Raw genomic sequence first — 6,263 nt, forward strand, 5'->3', positions numbered from 1 at the left:
ATTCTTCTTCGTTGGATTGTTGTGACTTCTTTGTGTTTAATGGCGGAGGGCAAACCAGTTTTTATGTGCAAGTCCGCCACCTCCTGGACTACATTATGGACATATTGTGGACAAGTGTCCTCTGTGTTTGTGTATCGAGAGCAGAGTTGACTTTCGTCCTTTGGCCTCCTCATGTATTTTTTCATGAGAATTCAAGTTGTGAAAACAGCAAGGTGATTATAACAATATTTATTTATTAGAAATCGGTAATTTATTGAAAACAGCAAGCCTGTTTAATGTCGCACTTCCACAATAAGAGCCTGTATTTCAAAATAAAAGCCTTCAAGGATTCTGCAGACCTGACAGTTCATCAGTCTGTCCGTCCTCTAATATCCCAGACAGCAGATTCAAATCTGGACATTTTCTGTCTGCATGTGATCTCAAACCCAGAATTAACATGTTCACACTCTGGACAAAACAGTAGAATTGTGTTTCAACAGTGTGGAGAAAAAAAAATTTTGATCACTGTCATAGTGCAAATATAAAATTTCAGTTACACGTAATTTCTTTACATGGAATATTGTCCTGGTTAAGCAGCTCCAGAAAAGCTTATCGACAACAATAATTCATTTTAGAAAACTGAACACAACTGAAAACAGATTAAACCTTCAATAAAGACTTTCATAAAAGCAAAGACATTTTTTGATGTCGACTTTAAAAAAGTAGCATAACTATAAGAGATTTTCCAAAAAGTCAGCTGTCCTCTGTATATAGTACAAATGGCCACATCTAGAACCCGTGATTCCCCACAGGTCAACATCCTAGTATTTGTCAAGTGAGTGGTACCTTGTTTCCCATGTAACATGAGTGACTTTGTTGTTTGGAGACAACAGTAGACAAATTCATCACCATTAATTTCATTTCTGTCCGACGTGACCTTTTGTCTTGTGGTTCAGTAACACATGGAGCCGTCCCTTGGTGGCAGTTGGAGCCAGGTAGAGGTCAACCAAGGGTTACACAGGGGTCAACATTTAAAAATACTCCAATCACATTGAAGCATATACCACATTATTTGACTGATTATAATAATTTGAAACCTTTTGTAATAAATTTGGAGTAACTTTAATTTTTATCCCCTCTTAATCTCTGTGTGTACTGAAGTTGACCTTTGTCACCTTTTCTGCTGCTTTTAACCCATAACTCCAGAACATTCATAAATAGTCTAAACTATACGGTTATAGAATCTTTATGAGAGAATTTACGTATTCTCCTTAAACAGGACAGAAAACCTCCTCGGCTCGTGAACTGTTTCATCAACATAAACACCAAATTTGGTACTTTCAAACAAATTGATGGTTTCTTCAAAAAAAATCATGATACCACCTTTATTTTTGGTGAAATGCTGCCCACGTGTGTCCGATAAAGGTATTTATAATTATAAAGGCAGAACAAGTGACAGTCTTCCAAACACTTCTGCAGATAGATTTTTGTACAATTTACATATTTTTTTACATAAATAAACAAAGGTTTCATGACAAAAAATGGTTCATTTTTATGTGTTTGGTTTAGTTTTATTCATAGTGAAAAATGTGTGATTTATTAGTATAAAAGTCACAACGGAGTTTCAGTCCCAGAACCTCCAAACTAGTAAATTAATGCAATTTAACACTACAGAAAATGCAGAACTGACAATGATCAGAGCAGTTGAACAGCAGCGTTGTAAATCTGGACACCCTGTTGTCCTCAATTTGTGTCCGTCTCTTCTGTCATGTTGATCTTCCAGCATTTCTGCTGCCAAATTGTCATTACAGAATCAGAAATGCCGCTGATTCAGGAAAAATGTTGTTCACCTTTAAGACACTCTTCGTTCCTCCTGCATAATCGACTTCTGTCACCACTAATGGTTTGACCTCTGACCTTACAGGTATAGCAGCAGACATCATGAACCGGTTTTAGTTAATAACCAGAGCTCACCCGGGCTTTTTCTCCCAACTATTTCCCCACACTATGCAGGCGAAGAAAACGATGACACACCCCAAATAAAATTCTTTACAAACAGCTGCAAATTTTCTAAGAGTCATTTAAGTGTTTACACTATTGTGTAAATAGACTTGAATGAAACCTGAAGTACCAGCTGAAATACTGACAGCAGTGTGTCAACTGTATCAGGGGACAGAAATTTGCTGGAATTATTTTTGCTGGAAGCTGAGGTTCTCCTCCAAAATTTTAATGATCGTTTAAAATTTCTTGAATGCCATCTTCTTTTGATGAATTTTTTTCTCTTTCTTGCAGTTTGGGAACTTGTCCAACTTTGAATGAATTTCATGGTTTTCATTGCCAAAAGTTAGTATTTTGCCCAAATTCAAAAATTAACAGTGAAGAACAGAACTACAAACAAAACCATCAGAATTTAAATGTATTAGAAACTGGATGAAAAAAATGTCTTGTTTTCCTAACAAACAGCATTTGTTTCCAATAAAATTGTAAATTTTGTGAGGAAGAATTGTGAAGTGTTTAAATTAATCAAACTAATGTCAATCAAAATGAAACATTTTGCATGAATTTCACCTTAAAGAAGTCCATATTTTTACTCAAATTTATTATTTCATAGATCCGCAATGATGAACTGCGAACAGTATTTAAAAGAACAAACCAACAGAATTAAAATCTATCAGAAGCAAAGAGAAATAGGGTTTTGGTGAAGTTCACATTTTTCACCATAAAAATATCTACAATTTCCAAAACAATTCATAAGTTCAATATTGTGTAAGGGTTGTAACTCAGTATTTAGATGAAGCAAACAAAAACAATAACCAAATCCATCAAGAAGTAAAAAAGGAGAACATTTGGGTGAATTTCAGTTTTCACCCTAAAAAGTGTTTTTTCCTCAAAATTTACAATTCTAACATCAAGACATTATTACACTCAGAGAAAAGGATACAGTGTCATATCGGTGCCAAAACCACTCTCGCGTAAAAAATGCACCCAAGCGCATTATATTATTTCACACGCGTAAATATAAGTACCTGTTGTGTGCTGGGTTGTTTGGCTGGCTTGGTTTTTGTTTTTCTGTTTCTCCCACCAGGTGGTAGGCATTCAGGACTGAGTGGCTGAGCATTAGGACCTCACCCTGAACACCTGAGGCTTGTTTTCACGTGCAGGTCATCAGGACTCACAGCTGTGGTGTATTCTGTCTTGATCAGAGATTGCTGCATTTAAACCTTGAATGCACAGTGTGTGATTGCCAGAGACTCGACCTTGTGAGCAGACGTGTGAGATCGACGTCAGAACAATCTCACCATTACGGACGCAGAGACCGCTCCAGGTTTGACGCCACAGTCTGTGAAGGAGGATTGGGTGAGGTCACATGCTCTTCAGCACACTTCCTGAGGTAATTTGGTTTTGGTGACTTTTATGAAGTAATGACAGTGGATTTAGTGTCCCTCACACCTTGTGTTATTGAGCTGTCATGTTATGCTAATTGTCTAATCAGCTTCTGCTGCAGTGGAGATTTGAACTGAATTGTTCCGTGCCTGCAGGGTGAGAAGCTGATATATATTTAAGCCATGAAGTGTTTGCTTATTGTGTGCACCTTTTGAGCTGTGTCTCTCTGGGTGGAGAGTGTTGGACTCACCTCATGTTTTCTTTCTTCACAGACTCAGTTTGTCGCGGCCACCTGGGGGGTGTCGGCGGGGTCCCTGGGTCCGAACTGCTGTGGCTCCAGACCGTTTGCGCTGCTGAGAGCGCGCCGTGTTTTCACCTCACCAGACCACGGACATTTTTGGTTTATCACTGCACTTATTATAATTATTAAATTCTGTTATCTTTTGAACCGTGCTGGGTCCTGTCAAACGCTGGGTCGGTGGTCCGACCGCGTCCGACACATGACAGTACCAGGGTAGTCAATTTGATGTTTCTGAAAGTTTGATCTGTCATAACTAGTTAATTAAAACCATTCTCTTCCTGGCATCCTGACTTTGTCTCAACCTTTGTCCCGTTTGTTCCTGTGTCTCTATTTCAAAAAAAGGAAAAAGAAGATATAAGTATTTCTACCTCTAACTTCCACAGCCGCTATTTTGATGGCCCTATTATTTGCATTGGTTTTTTTTTCCCGTGGCTGAGTGTGGGCACGAGCGTCGCCAAGCAACCACCGCTCTGGCATGCTGTTTGAGAAGAAATGGCTTCTAGACAATGATTTTCTTTAAAAGAAGCATTGGAAATGCTACAAAATTTAGATGAGGAGGATTCTGGGGGTGAGGGGGATTTGAACAACTCTTGGTCCGGCATCAGCGAAAAAGAGACGAGTTGTCCCGTCACCAGGAGGTGGTGATGACGACATTTTTTTTCAAGGTAGTAAAAGAGTATCTGATATAATATTATTTTAGGATAGGTGACAGAGTGTAGAAGCGATGCTGTCTCATGGAGGTGAATTTGACGTGGACGAATCGGTGTGCGGGACGCCGCTGTATTTAGCTTGTAGTACCAGGGCCACAGGCTGTCAAGCTGCTGCTGCACACAGGTTACAATTCAGTTTCAGTTGGGTACTGTAGTCTCGTTTGAGGGTGAGTGCTAAAGGGGTAAACTGAAAGGGTATAATTCTACTTCCGGGGACAGCCCTCGTACAGTAGTGTTCAGAATAATAGTAGTGCTATGTGACTAAAAAGATTAATCCAGGTTTTGAGTATATTTCTTATTGTTACATGGGAAACAAGGTACCAGTAGATTCTCACAAATCCAACAAGACCAAGCATTCATCATATGCACACTCTTAAGGCTATGAAATTGGGCTATTAGTAAAAAAAAAAAAAAAAGCAGAAAAGGGGGTGTTCACAATAATAGTAGTGTGGCATTCAGTCAGTGAGTTTGTCAATTTTGTGGAACAAACAGGTGTGAATCAGGTGTCCCCTATTTAAGGATGAAGCCAGCACCTGTTGAACATGCTTTTCTCTTTGAAAGCCTGAGGAAAATGGGACGTTCAAGACATTGTTCAGAAGAACAGCGTAGTTTGATTAAAAAGTTGATTGGAGAGGGGAAAACTTATATGTAGGTGCAAAAAATTATAGGCTGTTCATCTACAATGATCTCCAATGCTTTAAATTGGACAAAAAAGAGACGCGTGGAAGAAAATGGAAAACAACCATCAAAATGGATAGAAGAATAACCAGAATGGCAAAGGCTCACCCATTGATCAGCTCCAGGATGATCAAAGACAGTCTGGAGTTACCTGTAAGTGCTGTGACAATTAGAAGACGCCTGTGTGAAGCTAATTTATTTGCAAGAATCCCCCGCAAAGTCCCTCTGTTAAATAAAAGACATGTGCAGAAGAGGTTACAATTTGCCAAAGAACACATCAACTGGCCTAAAGAGAAATAGAGGAATATTATGTGGACCGATGAGAGTAAAACTGTTCTTTTTGGGTCCAAGGGCCACAGACAGTTTGTGAGACGACCCCCAAACTCTGAATTCAAGTCACAGTTCACAGTGAAGACAGTGAAGCACGGTGGTGCAAGCATCATGATATGGGCATGTTTCTCCTACTATGGTGTTGGGCCTATATATCGCATAGCAGGTATCATGGACCAGTTTGGATATGTCAAAATACTTGAAGAGGTCATGTTGCCTGAGAGGACATGCCCTTGAAATGGATGTTTCAACAAGACAATGACCCCAAGCACACTAGTAAACAAGCAAAATCTTGGTTCCAAACCAACAAAATTAATGCCTCGCAGATGTGAAGAAATCATGAAAAACTGTGGTTATACAACTAAATACTAGTTTAGTGATTGACAGGATTGCTAAAAAAGCAGTTTGAACATAATAGTTTTGAGTTTGTAGCGTCAAAAGCAGATTCTACTACGTGAACATCCCCTTTTCTACTTTTTTTTACTAATAGCCCAATTTCATAGCCTTAAGAGTGTACATATCATGAAGGCTTGGTCTTACTGGATTTGCGAGAATCTACTGGTACCTTGTTTCCCATGTAACAATACGAAATATACTCAAAACCTGGATTAATCTTTTAAGTCACACAGTACTACTATTATTCTGAACACTACTGTATGTCCCCATCAGAAACATGGCACTTTCGCTGTATTTTGTTTGGGGGTAAATTACAAGGCAAAGAAAGTGCAGTCGGTCTGTTCTGTGTCAGAGTGATCCCGTCAGATCTCAGAAGCTAAGCAGTACGGCATCTGGTTAGTACTTGGATGGGAGAACTCTTTGGAACACCAGCGGCTGTGTGTGTTTCTCCAGGTAACATTGGAGTTGCGTCAGGAAGGGCATCC

This window comes from Thalassophryne amazonica, chromosome 3 (genome assembly GCF_902500255.1).
Source record: "Thalassophryne amazonica chromosome 3, fThaAma1.1, whole genome shotgun sequence".
NCBI classification, from domain to species: domain Eukaryota; kingdom Metazoa; phylum Chordata; class Actinopteri; order Batrachoidiformes; family Batrachoididae; genus Thalassophryne; species Thalassophryne amazonica.